Below are 14,652 nucleotides of genomic sequence, written 5' to 3'. Positions count from 1 at the left end.
AGAGTAAGTTATGTCATTAATAGCTGAAAGTGTTAGTTTTCATTATCATATCAGGACTGTTAACTAACCCCATGGGATGAAATTTTGGGGGGTCTCCCATTTTTAAAATTCTGTTCTACAACAAAGATTCAGTTGTGGATACTTACATGATCTCATCTCAGTTGTTCTGTAGCGCTGTTTTAATCTTTTGATCCCACATGATGGTCTCATAGACCTGATCCTCCACACCACGCCATTACTGTTCTTACCTATTTAGATGCCTTCTGCAAAAGCAGTTTCTTTGTTCTGGGTGTTTATTTTGCCCAGCTACCATAGCTTTACATGGCAGCATTGCCTGCATATAACGACTTTTTGGATTCAGTTAATGAAAAGGTCCTTTCTCATTCAAAAGTAGCTAGTTTCTGTCATGTGGTCTCTATCCCATAGAAAAAACAAACTGATTGTCCTCTGTCTCACTTCACCATCTGGCTCCCCTTTTTGCCTTCAGTTCAATTCCCTGACGCCGTCTTTAATGAAACCACTTAGACCATCGCTGTCAGCAGCTCCGGTCTAAGAATAGTGCAGGCTAGAAACCTGTAGCAGAAATAATTTCTGATCTTTAGCACGTTTTCTATACATGTAAGAACTTTGTGGAGGAAAAGCTTGGCTCAAAATATGTGGAAGGCATGAGGATGGACTTAGCAAAATCATACGAAGAGAGCAGTCCAACCACTCCTGAGTTTTTTCTTGTCTCCAGGAGTGAATCCACTTGAAGACATGGAGACACTAGGTAAGCTTCTTATTTGCTTCTGGTGCAAGGATCACTCAGCTGTGCTCCAACTAAATAAGAAAAATTCAGCTCCCAATTGAAATGGAGCATACAGTGTCATATATGTAGATATATCAATATATGATATCTATGTATATGTTTGTATGTATGTGCCTATAAGCACGTGTGTGTATGAGTGTATTTTTACTAAACAGAACAAAGCCTTCTGGAATCATCTCTCATTAAAATGGAGTACACGTTAATATGGGAAAGTTGGGCAGGGTTTATTTTCAGCAGAAGATTCGATTTCTAAAGTTTCTTCCACCCCCACCATATTCACGGTAAATTGGGTGGATGAAAAGTGTAAGGCCATAAGTGTTACAGTAAGAAATTCTTAGACTGAGCATTCCTGTGCTTGGCATAATGCAGGTTTCCTTTGTACTGTTTTCTACCTTTTGACTAGATGAGGGCCAGAGGGCAATTTTCTCCATGCTCATGTAATCTTGTGCCCCCTGTGACTAAATAATGGTCATTATACAAACTATATTCAATTGTATAGGGCTCTGTCGCTTTATACTTAGGATTGCTATTCCCTGCAGACAATGGTGAGAATACCAGGTTAATACAGCTGTGACCTCACTGTGCTCAATTTAAACTCAGGCCTCACAAGGTGAGAGGCTTGTGCATTTACCCACTGAACCAATCAGTTAAAAAACTGATGTGGTATCTACCACATGTTGCTCCCTTTTTCATAACGGAATTGCTCTGTACCCCCTGTAAGAGTTTCTAAAGCTCAGTAACAATGCCGAGCATCTATCAAAATGTCAAAAGGTTCATTATCTTAAAACCAAGGGAACAGATTTCTGCAGGCTTTTTCTAATACCAGCAATAAGGCCACTGTTGAGAGCTCGCAATTTTGCTTGTTGAAATTGTAAGGGTTTAGTGAAGTGCTTCAGAAGAAGTAATATGTATTGCACAAGTGATAGTGAAATTAATGGGGGCATTATCATTCTTTTTCCTTTCTGCTCTGCTAATTTTCCTATCTCCTCCCCCTCTGTCACTCACTCTCCCCCAATTACTTCTTTTACAGGCGAAAAGCTTGGTTTCACTATAGACTCTGGAAGATTTCGTAACATCTCTTTAAGACAAGAGCAGGAGATAGTTGCAGAGGAGGCAATCAATGCCACACATGGCCACTGGGTTCTTCTCCAAGTGAGGGTTCAATGGCCTCTCTGATGGTGGGTGTCTGCTCAGTTGGAGGGATGTTCCCAGATTACACACAAAATATACAGCAGGTTACAGAAGAAGTGTTAAATGGCTAATAATCTTCTTCTTTTTAGCTTGAATTTGTAAAAGGATAAACATTATATTTATATGTTGTCAGATTTTGCTTAACACTATCCTCACCCTCCCAGGAGGAGCAGGAAAGATAACACTCGTGTGGATAGGCAGAACCATCTCCAGGAATACATTTCCCCCGCATAATTAAGAACTCCTGGTCCGTTCAATGGGCCATGATGGAGACTTTAATAAAACGGGCCTGACTTGCTCTTGGGAAACTGTATAATTACCGCTGGAGTGCTGCTCTCCCGAGATAGGAGCAACACCTTTGGCCAGCATTGTATGGATTGAGAACCCACTCTGCAGCAGACAAAAAGACCTGTGCAATGCCCTAGCAAACCGTGACTCCTGCCTTAATGATGGTGTTGACAGAGACACTACAACTGTCAATACTACTGAAAGAAGGTGCTTCCCTCCCACTCTTTCATGCTAAATAGCTAGGAGATATTTGTAACAATCCCTTTGTCCAGAAACCTAGGAAAAATGCATGTTCAAGATCTTGATATTTAGGAGGTTATTGCTGGTAATCGCCGCCTCCTCTGGTTTTAACCTCAGCAACACACATTTGGCTGTCAACCAGGTTGCCCACAACAAATGAGGAGACAGGCTGGACTTAGGGTTGTCTGCCGACTGAAATAATGTCACTGAGGGGTCTTAACATGCCAAGCACTGTGCAGACATGCAAACTGACCGCTTCATCCACATTTCAGCTGAAAGAAATCTTTAACCAGGTTTCACAGGAGTAAGCTAGTTGCACTGGTCTGAAAATAGCCTGGCTTTTCCTGTAGCAAGCATAGAAGTGTTGCTGTGAAGGAAAGAAGAGAGATGGTTTTCAGATGTATTTCAGAGTTCCTAGCTGCTCTGGGGACTGAATGAGAAAATGGAAGGTGGCAGGGACCTTAAATCAGCTTCATGGCATGTGTGAGGTCACAGGAATAAAGGGGAACAAGCAAGAGGCTTCTGGTATTGCAGAACTTCTCCATTTTCTAGTCTGTTACATAAGCCGTGCTCCTAAGGGAGGAAGGAGGTGACTATTCTGCTGTGAAGATTTTTGGTAGTGAAAGGTTGGGGAAAGTCCAAAAGAAGACTAAATAAAGATTTTGAACTAAATCCCGAGTGGTGGTAGGCCAACTGCAGCCAATGGGATTTGGATGTACAAAGTAATTCTCAAGCTTTAGTCTTCTGGGTTTTGATTCAAATACCTATAGCCTCCACCTTTATGTTAAAGAGAACTACATGAGCAAAAAGGTGAAGCTTTTTACTATGGATTGTGTTGTATAATTATACACAAAAATACTTTTTGCTTTTCTGACTAACCTGGCATCACTTCTGGGAAATACTTTAAAAATAAATGAATAAATAAAATTGTGTTGGCTTCAGGCATATGCCCTTGAAGCAGGTAGGAAATTTATTACCTCCACGAGGTCAAGCTCTTATTTAAGGCTGTTCTTTACATTATCAATTTATTTAATAATAAAATGATGCTTTGAATTAAATAACTGTTTTTCATTATAAACCCACAATAATTATGTCTTAAGATAACAAATGTATCTGTTATCTTACCATAAACAGTGTCTGTTTTCCAACAGAATATTCATCTGTAGCCAAGTGGCTAGTAACCTTGGAAAAACTCCTTGAGCAATACAGTGAAGAAAGTCACTCTGACTTCCACATCTGCATTAGTGCTGAACCAGCTCCAACCCCAGAAGAGCACATCATTCCTCATGGAATACTAGAAAACTCTGTTAAAATTACTAGTGAACCTCCTATGGGGATGCTAGCTAATCTACACATTACACTCCACAGTTTTGACCAGGTAAAAGCAAGATGGACTTTTTTTTCATTAGATTGTTTTAAATATTCCTTCCTCTGTGGGGAGAATTGATGGTGTTCATGACTGTTGTGTAGCAGGCCAGAACTTTGGGATTTTTGTGTTTCCAAACTAAATGGCAGCTACAGGGTGTTGCCTGTGTCCTGTGCTGCCTCCATGTTTTCTGTCAATGTTGGGAAGAAAGGTGTGACAATAGTACCTGCATGCATATTATTAAATATCTTGGTATAGACATGAATAACTATGTTTAGAAAGATAGAAAAAGGTGCATTTATTACATGAGCTTTACCCAGTGGTGCAGTCTTATGAAAAAAAAAAAAAAAAAAAAAAGTTATTTTATTCAATGGTACTTGCTAACTTTGTGAAGCTCTTAATTTTTGGAAGGTTAAACCACATCCATTCTCCCACAGTGTAGATTTATGCATCCAGATGTTCAAGCAATGCCTCACTACCCTATGTATGAATTCCTGTGGTTAGGCATAAAGAAGGAAAATTATGAGCAAGGGTTATGCACTGTTTGTTGTTGTCTTTTGCTCTTTTCCTGTGCAAGAGTTGCTTGGTGAGAGGAAGAAGCAGGTGAAGGAAGAGGTAAAAATGGGGAAAACAGGAGTGTCCCTGGATGGGCTCAGCCTGCATCCCTCCTAGTCCCTGGTTATCCCTGCTCTGAGGAACTTGTAGAGAGATCTCCAAATCTGGTGCAAGTCAGCTGTGGAGGTGCTGCAGTAGCAAGCTTACTCATGCCAGCAAAGCATACCATGGTAAAGGTAAGCAGAATTTTTTACTTTAGCCATCTAGTAATATATTCAGGCTCCCCAGGGAAGTCCTCACAACACAAAGCCTGCTGGAGTTCAAGGAGTGTTTAGACAATGCTCTTGGATTCAAGACTCTTGAGGGTCTCAAGACCCTCAAGACTCTTTGCCAACACTACAAAAGCAAAAGAAAAGTGATTAAACTTAACTTTCAAACATGACTTTTTGGGAAACAGCGTAAAATCTGAAGGAACAGTGTGCTTTTCAATAAATGTTAAACTGGTAAATATTCTACTTGGAATAAATAAAATCTATGGAGTTTTCTGCTAAGAAACTATAGTGCTTATCTGAGTGATATTTATAGAGCTCTACTTTCATTAGTTTCAGTCGCACAACAGGTCTCTTTCCTAAGGGACGTTTGTAAATAAAAAGATAAATAAAAATCAACAATTTTGTTTCTGGGAAATACTGCCAAAAATACTGCCTAATAGTCGCTTATCACAGTATCTCACTCTTCTTCAGACCTCAGGCTTGTGAGTGCTCCATTTCAGCAGCTGAGGCGGGAACAGCTATCAATTACATTGCCAGTTGTTAAGTGGATAAATGTATTCCTTTTTTATTTTGGCAGGATACCCTTAAACTGCGTAGCAGAGAACGGGAATTTAAAAGCATCCTTTTCTCTCTTTGCTATTTTCACACTTGCATTGCTAGTAGACTCAGGTTTGGCCCTCCAGGCTGGAATCAAAGATACCTCTTCAGTACTAGAGACCTCACTGTTTGCCTCAACGTCCTCTGCAATTATTTGGAGACTCATACAGAGGTAAGATGTGGTCAAGTAACCCACACACCAAAGTTATTTCAACTCAACTGTTTATACTGAATAAGGGGGACACAATTTTTCTCTGAAGCTGTTATTTAAATATCTGGCATTATGTGATTCTGTTGCTGAGTATGAAAATAAACCAGATCAAAGGTGGGGGTTTTTTATTATAATTTTTTTCTTTATTTTCCTGGTGGGGGATGCTTGAACTTTATAATATAGGTCAAACCAGTTCCACATCAGTAGCTAAGGGGGGAAAAAAATGCCCTTCATTATGTTAACAAAAACAGTGGTTTACATGTGCATATATGCCAAATTCATTAGGCAGGTAATGAAGCATTTGCACAAATGTAATTACATACAGCAATTTTGACAGTTCATAACACTGCATTAATAATCACTACAATTAGTTCTGATGATGGAAGCAATTTACAGCACGTCACATGTATAAATAATGGTGCATTTCCTGCATGTGTCATTATTATGTATTAAGGATGCCACCTTGTTGTGACTTTCTCAGTAATGTTCCCCTTGAGTCGAAGTTAAGGGTAGATGAGTGATTTTATTTCTGAGCTACAGCATGTTTTACACTTAGTTTAAATACTCGGTTGAGGTCATTTATGTAAGTTCTGCAAATGCAATGTCTAAATAATTGCAATAGTTATTTATTACTGAATAATGTAGGTAGTACTGAATAAGTCCTCCTATGTTCATAATTTAAAAAAATCTAAAAGATATTTATAGCTTTAAAGGGAAAAAAAAAAGAGAGAGAGAAATGTTACCCCTTGGTGATATGCTTTTCTCTGTATCTTCCAACTTGTAATTAGTCTTAGAAATTAATTTTCCTTTTTTCTTTTTCCCCTACTGACCTTTTTTTTCTTTTTCTTTTTTTCTTTTTTTTTTTTTTTTAGCTAATAGAACTTGAAACTGGTTTTCCTTTCTGTGGTACTTCGTGTCACATTGAAATAATTGCTTAATTTTATAGTGATGATTTAATAATGCTTCCCATTTAGAAAACAAGTCTATAAAATCAGCTTATTCCAACCCTTAGTTTTCTTTGCTAATAAATCTTGCTGCTCTTTAAGCTTGGTTCTTTTCAAACCACAATTCATAAGCTTGATAATTAATTCTGCTAATTAATGAGAGGGAGGGTTCTGATGGCAGGAAGGGCTAGAAAGGTCTGTAAGAGCAAGAAACACTTCAGCTCTCCTGTTGGTAATACTGCTTATTGGCCCTTCTCATTGTATTGGTTAGCGATTCATTACATTGTGGCTTTATAAGCATTTTAAACATAGATATTGTAGAGAGAAGAGAGAGAACAGATTTTCAAGATGCAACTTTGTATGTATATACACATGTGCATATGTGTATAAACACACACAAACACACATACATATATTGCTACAGCTATAGCTCTCATTTGGTACCTTTTGTGGACAAATTTATTTAATACAGGTAGGGAATGACCAGAAAACATAAACTGGAAAACTTTAGCTAGCCCATCAGCTAGTGGAGTGTCTTAACTCCATCATCATTGGTACCAGTTTTGCTCTTTCCTTGTGAATATTTAACCTCCTTGCATCTCAGTTTGATTTAACCTATTTTCCTATTGCTAAGATGAACTCCACTGTTGTCACCTCTGATAGCTAAGGTCTTTTCAGGTGAAGTGCAGGATGCATGATCCTACCTCATTGTCCCACTCTTTCCCTCCACTTTCTTGTCCCCATACGCATGTTCATGGAGTCGTTGTTCAGTGTTGAGGGGAATGTGGATTCCGGCCTCTCTGTGTCCATCCAACAAGCTACGTGTCAAGGGTTTTTTGAGTTCAAACAGACCATTTTCCCCTGGATTACAACAACAGCAGTTATGCAAACCTGACAGCCTAAAAGATTTCTAATGCAAAACCCTCAGTTTTCTCACATTAGTAAAAATGTCCCACTTCTATTGCAAGCTTTGATTATTCTTGTGTTATCAATGTCCCCAAAGGTATGCAGCTGAATGAGCTTGTAATAATAGAATATTGTCTTCTAAAAGACGAAGGCAAACAACCATTTATAGAGATAAATATATATGAAATGAGAAAAATATTAAATGTGTTTCTATTGCCAACAAATAGAGAAGCAAGTTTCTTCTTACTGAACGAACATATTATTTTAAACCGAAGTTGACATTTTTTACAGGGATTCTCTGTCTGGGCTTCTCATCACCAGCTTGCAGCATTGTCCATTATATCCTGGTGGCCTTTTTTTTTTTTCTTCTTCCTTTTTTTTTTTCTCCATTGTCTTCAACCCTATTTAAAAGAAAGATGGATTAGAGTTTCACATATTCAAACTGAAATAAACTTGTAACAAACACACCGGAATAGCTGCAGCTATTTTACATGTTCTGTTCTGTCACATCATGCAATATTTAAAGCCTGTAATTAAGTTTTTACTTGAACTATTGGGAGGCAAATGCTGCCCCCAAGGGCGTAAAGGTTCCCGTCTGGAAAGGCTTCATCACAAACTGGCATATTTTGCAAACCAAAGGGTAGCAAAAAGAAGCTTCAAACTCTGTGAAGCCAAATAAAACAGAAAGACAGTAGTTCGTGGAATAAAATGTGTTACCACTGCTAATCACAAGCTATAAAAGCAGCATTATGGCTACAGCTCTACAATAAACATAGTGCTTACATGATGTGGTAGTAATGGGATTAATATTAATTCAATTTTTACTGAAGTTTTTGAATACATCCCAAATTCAAATAATGTAGAATTTCAGTTACTTGGTGTTTCCTAGTGAGGAGATATAAAAGGCTGCAATCAGATACAAGTTTTTTATTTCTCCTCTAAGAAAGGCACAGTAGGTTACCTTCCTGTCACTCATGAGGATTATGTTTTTAAAGATCTGTATAGGAAAATACATGCACTTGTTAATGAGTTATGTTCTCGTATATCATGCAGTGTTTTGAAAATGTACTATTCTCTTAAAATCTTTTTATAAGGGATAGGGTAGAAAATAACGACATAAGGCTCCGATGATACTGCTTTATGCCATTAGACAATTTTAGTCATAAACTTGATATTTTTACTCAGGTATTTATAGATACCTCTCACTGAATTGGAAAAAAAATAAAAAATAAAAAAGGGGGGGAGGGGAAGGAAGAAATAATACTGTTTCAAAGTAGTTATTTTCTAAACAACAGCAATAAAAAACAGCAACAAGAATACATAGCCATGAAGCTTTGTGGAAGGATTTGATTTTCTTTGTTTCTCATAACGGTGTTTATTCTGAGCAGCTTAGGTTTGTTCTTTTCAAAGCTTCTGTTGTTTTATTTAATGTTGTTACCTTGGGTCATAGACTTGTGTTTTCTCTTTGGTGAAATTTTGTATGGTGGCCACATGACTGATGCCTGGGACCGCAGTCTCTGCTGTATATATCTGCAAGAAGTCAAGGCCTCATCTGTGATAATATCTTTCATATATATAGCTAGAGCTCTTGAATGAGTATATACTTTGTTAACCCTGAGAGAAATTCATCTTTCAGAAATGGAGCCTTTTGGGAAGCACGCGAGCTTTCTTGTCTTTGCGGTCCCACCCATACCAAGGTCTTGTCTAGCTGTCGTGGAATAAATGACCCAACTTGTAATGAGTACCATGACTCATCATGTGCAGATTTTGTCTGCAAGGGTTTGTGACTTGGCACATGGCTTGTTTAAACACTTCTGCAGGCGCTTACTTGGCACCTTCAGCTCAGTGTTTTGTAACACGGCTTGTATAGCCAGCCTTATGACATTAGGGTTCAGTGCATTTAGGTTTTCATTTTCCTAGTTTAATTACTCTCTTTATTAATAAATTAATATAATTACTTAAAGGAGTTGCTGTTTAGAAATGTCTGGGCAGGCATAAGGAGGTGTCTTTTATAAAACTGTGCTTTAACCAATGGAATTGATAGATTCACCAGTTACAGCAGTCCAGAATGGCACAATCCTCAAAACTTGCCTTTAACTGTTTGCATGCCATCTTCTCTGAATACATTATGCATTTCCTTGGGTGTTTTCCTGTTCCCAAAATAGGAAAAACAGTTTGTAAGACTACACATCATTTTTCATTCCCCTCTCACACATCTGTTTCTGTAGCTGCAGTTTTGTCAGATCATCGCCAGCTGACGCATACTGCATGACTTGAATTTCGTCTTTGAGATTTGGTCCTGGACAGCAGTGCATGTGGAGCATCCATGAGTCTAAGGTGCAAGACTGCCAAAGCTGCTCCTAGCCGGAAAGAAGTGTCAGAACTTTGAAGGGTACCAAAAGAAAATGTTACTTTTTGTTCTAGAAGCTTTGCATGGTAAATACTTTAATCTGTTTTCATGTGTACATACATATAGATAGATTTATATCATATATATAGATATATGTATAAAAGGAAAACAAAACAAAACAAACCTGGCTGATTCTCCTAAGCTGCTAACTAGTCACTTCAGAGAATTTACTGCACAATTTGCTAAAATCAGCCGAGAGCTTTCTCAAGAGCTTTCCAGACTTGTTATTTTTCTTTGTCCATAGGTAAAAGGCTTATTTGTAAGAAAAATAAAAAAATAAAGAAAAAAAAAAAGAAAGGGGGAAAAAAAAAGCACGTTATGTTTGAGCAGGCCATTTGTTGCGGCTTGCTAGCTTAGGCAAAGAGCGCTTTTCACCCTCAGCCACGCTGCTGAAGCCTGCCTTAAGGCTCCGGGCGAGATGAGTTTGTTTGTGTCTCCCCCACCTGTACCGAGTGGGTTTTCCGATGTCAAAGAGCCACGTGCAGATTAACGCAATTGGCAGTAACTGCTCCGAAGAAGAGGCCCAAGCACGAGTTGCCATGGAGATGGGGAGGCTGACCTCCACTGTACTTGTGACCTCCGCCGAGGCTGATTTCTCCAAATGACAGCTGGGGTTGCGGGGGCGCGCTGGGAAGCTCGTTGTGGCGGTCCCTTCTCTGCATCTAGCCCGTGGATGAGTAAAGAATTACTGCTTCCAGTTTAGGCAGTCCATTAACCTTCACAAGCCTGAACTTTCATTCAAATAATTGTAAAATAAGTATAGGTGGTGAAACCTGAGGAGAATCACTGCTATTTGTATGGCCTTTGGAAAGTTTAGGGACCCAACCCCGAGCGGGGATCTGCTGGTATTTCAAACAGCGAGATGATATCTTTCCAAGCGTTTTGCCTTAATTGGAATTGTTACAGCACCAAATTACTGGCAAAAACAGAAACCCGTGCATTGACTGGTGGCCAAATGAATGCAAACAGGTTGGATGCGCATCTCATCAGTGCTGGTGTTGTGCGTTGGCTGGACAGATTGCCTGTTTTACCTACCTGTGTTGCTGAGCAATTCTTTTAGCTGCGAACCCAACCAGAAGGTATGTTAGAATAAACCACACAGTACCTCACGTGGGATCCGTCGTAGGGACACAAGGGTGGCGAGTTCCTGGTAGGAGCTTCAGTAGCCCCCAGCCTCCCATTGCAGGTGTGGCTCCCAGGAATACAGCACAACACATCCTAAATGCCAGCACAGAGAGCAGCAAGTGCCGACTGACTGTCTGATGGAATTGATCTTTCACTCGAGGTGATTAGCAGGGCTTTTTTCAACACCCAGGCACTGCTTCAAAGTGGGGTCTTAAGGCACAGCTTATTGTGGGTGAGGTTAGCGGCTCCGGTGCAGGTAAATAGCTGGTTGCAGAACCAAAATGACTTCAGAAATAAGTGCCTACTGGTATTAGTGGGAGCAGCAGCTTGTTGTTGACTGTTCTAAATGCCAAAAGCCTTTAAATTTTATTGTGATTTTGTGGAGTGGACCCTGCATTAGGAAGAAATAGCTCCTGTGAAAAGCACCACTTATAGCCAGAAATAGGTTGCAGCAAAAACAACTTGCAAGTCCAGCCTAAATCCCAGACTGGTCTAGTCTGGGCTAGACTAGGCTAGTTCAGAGAAACATTTTTAATCCAGTGAAGTCCTTACTGCATAAGAGCTGGGAGACTAGAAAACAAATATGACTGCTACAGCTCTTATTCTGCTCTGTCATCAGTTGGAGGGTAGTTGTGAGCACAGTGTGTGTTTGTGCAACACCCCTAATTAGCTGCACACTGAGCAGAATTAAAGCTGTGACTCATGTATTGGGTTCAGGTGGATTGAGGCTCTTGTCCTGCCTCTCCCACAGGTGTCCCGTGTGGCTTTTACCGGTGCGTCTCAGGCCCTCATCTGCAAAAATGGCATAATAATCCTTGCTCATCTTCTGAGGGGATGCAGAAATTCAGTACTAAAAATAACACTCGCCTCAGTAGGGGCAGTCCTTAAAATAAACTCAGAGCATCCTCATAAAGGAAGAGGAAGGGGTATCAGTCCTTCGATACTATAGAAAATGGGAATGTCATAAAAGTGTGCAAATAGCAACCATCTTAAAATAGTTTGATAACCCTATTCCACTGTGGCGGAATGTATAGGTGCCATAATAGACTCCAGACATATTTCTGAAACTTTTTAGATGAAGAAGAATGAAAAAAGAATGGCAAAGATGAGTTGAATATTAACAGTAGTGGTGACAACGTGCCAACCTGTGTGATGGACTGCACTAGGGAGGAATTTGGACCAGAGGAGTTTGGATCAGAGGAACACTTAGCTCATTATGGAGACTGTTTCTTTTTAGCTTTGAATTTAACATGGGGTGTGAAACAAAAGATATATCTATCTTGCATTTTTGTGTGTTTTTAAAAACAAACGTGGCAATAGTAACTCAGTAAAAATATGTTAGGAGTGGCTGAGCTGGTGAGCCTAGCCTTCACCCCAGTGCTATGTTCCCACTGCTGCATGACAAACCCTCCTGTGCTGAGCCCAGCCTGTACTCCTGCATTGTCTGCCACATCCACTTCTCTTCTCACAGGTAACTAGTGATAGGACTAGAGGGAATGGCCTCAAGTTGCACCAGGGGAGGTTCAGGCTGGAAATGAGGAGACATTTCTTCCCAGAAGGAGCAGTCAGGCACTGGACCGGGTTGCCCCAGGAGGTGGTGGAGTCACCGACCCTGGGGGTGTTCAAGGCAAGGTTGGACGTGGTGCTTAGGGACATGGTTTAGTGGGTGACATTGGTGGTAGCGGGATGGTTGGACCAGATGGTCTTGGAGGTCTTTTTCAACCTTAATGATTCTATGATCCAATGCCCGGCCTGGCCAGGACGAGTCAGGCCTCCATGCTGGGAGGAGCAGCCAGGGCAGAGCACGCTCCCACCAGTCCCAGCCTTGGCCCTTGCTCTGAGCCTTGGGGCGGGGGGGGGGGGGGCGGGCTTCCCTGGAAAGCTGTGGTAGAGAATGAGGAAGCTTTCTGGGATTTGTAGTTTTCTGGTAGTCTGAAGGGGAGAAATCTGAGCAAGGAGGCTGTTTGATTACTTCTCAGCCTCAGTGCCTCCCTTATAACACATGTGGAGTTTAGCAGAACAGTACCATCAATACCTGCAAGCCGTTGGATGCTGTGTTGAAGGGTATGGGTACTGATATCTCACATACCCAGATACCCTACTGCAGCCAAAATGACTGTGGAAACATGTGAGAGACTGGGTTTTAAGCGTGGAACAGCGCTACTACTGCACTTAATAGATTAAATGAAAATGGATGAGCAGGAAAAGAAATTGTAGTTAGCAATCTCTGCTAGCTCTGTTCTCAGGCCCTGCTGTCTCCTGTACCTTCCTTTCTGAATGTAGCACAGAGACACAATGCTCAGATACCCCAAAAGCTGGCGTGACATGAGACAGCCTTCAGCTCCTCGTTTTCCTCATCCTCACCAGTTAATGCGGTTCCGCTGTGACTGCCATTCTTGCTCTGTAATTCTCCAACCCTTGCCTTCCTCCCTCATATTCCTCTGGGCACCTATTTTCACCATTAGGTCACAGAGGTTTTGCAGCTGCGAATGCAACAGCTCTGGATACAAGCAGCAAAAACGTGCTTCAGTCTCACATTTTCCAGGGGAGCTTGCACTGTGCATTTTTTGGTTCCTGTTCAGAGCGTGGAAAATTATTTATGGCATTCATCATTAATTCTGCTAAAGCCAAGGGCTGAAATGGAGCTGCATTACTGTTTTGGTTTCAGTTCTTGGTCATTAGTGCTGTTAGGAATTGTTTTTCATTTGTGTTCTGACTCGATTCCAGAGCAAGCCTGCAGGGGAGAGAGGCTCTTTTTGGGTTGAGACATGCGTGTGCGTGCCTGCGCTGTATTCTGCCTAATGCCTGAGATACCAAGGACCGGGGGGAAGGTGGGAAGCGATGGAAGCTACTAGGCACTACAGAAATACAAATCATCATGCTTGCAACATGATCTCAGGGTACATCACTATAGCAATGGTCATCCCAAGGCCAGGGACACATTGGCAGGACTTGGTAGTAACATTACTTGAAAACTTAGAGGTAAATCGAGGTTAAGTGTCAATTGGTTGCTGAAGAGTCAGCAAAGGTGGGAGAGCACTTCTGTTTTTTATCTGCTTAGGAAAGTGGGATGTTTGCTCACTCCTGTAGAATAAATGAGACTTTCAAAAAGGAGTTGAAGAGTTCCTCACAGCAGTGATTGCTAATGGGTCTCTTTGTATTGGCCTGGAAAGGTTAGGAAATGTGCTGGGTGATATTCTGGAGGTGCTTCCTGAGGAGTTTAACGTAGCAGAAATCATGCAGAACAATACTGCCAGGAGCCCCTGTACCCTTGTTTGCCTTCAGGAGTGTGAAAGGATGAACCTCCCCCCCGTCAGACATCTGAAAGTCTCTTAAGAGCTGGACTCAAGGCAAGTGACTTTATTATTAACGGTATTGTTGCTCTTGTATGAGTTTTGGGACTTTTTGTTGCTTGGTTTTGAAGTGAAAGAATAGCTGTTCTTTATGATGCCAGTATGCTTGTTATTGTTCTCCAGACAAAGGGAGAGCTGTTGTTTTCTCCTCACATGGAAGAGCTGCAGTCTGCACTCTTCTATGATGCTGTGCCAGACACATGGACTAAGCTAGCACTCATCCGCATACAGCCTTGCCCACTGGTAAGTACACTGCCCTATCTGCCAACAGCAAACTGTGTTTAGCTAGCTAGTACGCAGTTATTCCAGGGAAGTGCTGTTCGTTTCATTTTTGTCTAACACTTGTCTTAATGGAATCAGTTTTACTTTGAAGTGAGTTTTGCAGA

The 14,652-nt window shown here is 40.8% G+C and overlaps 1 protein-coding gene across 4 annotated transcripts in view; it reads left to right on the top strand.

Annotated features, from left to right (window-relative positions):
* The window catches only part of DNAH11 (dynein axonemal heavy chain 11), a 139,143-nt gene that overhangs the window by 119,579 nt on the left and 4,912 nt on the right, over window positions 1–14,652 (top strand). For all 4 annotated transcript variants that reach the window (XM_083822446.1, XM_083822445.1, XM_083822447.1 and 1 more), the window contains 7 exons: window positions 1,839–1,986; window positions 3,679–3,905; window positions 4,471–4,684; window positions 5,298–5,489; window positions 9,607–9,814; window positions 14,087–14,263; window positions 14,390–14,509. The gene's annotated coding sequence lies outside the window, so the exon portion shown is untranslated. The remainder of the gene's footprint in view (window positions 1–1,838; window positions 1,987–3,678; window positions 3,906–4,470; window positions 4,685–5,297; window positions 5,490–9,606; window positions 9,815–14,086; window positions 14,264–14,389; window positions 14,510–14,652) is intronic.

Source organism: Anser anser, assembly GCF_964211835.1.
Source record: "Anser anser genome assembly, chromosome: 2".
Classification (NCBI taxonomy): Eukaryota; Metazoa; Chordata; class Aves; order Anseriformes; family Anatidae; genus Anser; species Anser anser.
The sequence above is the reverse complement of the archived record's forward strand: the minus strand, read 5'-3'. Positions and strand labels throughout refer to the sequence as shown.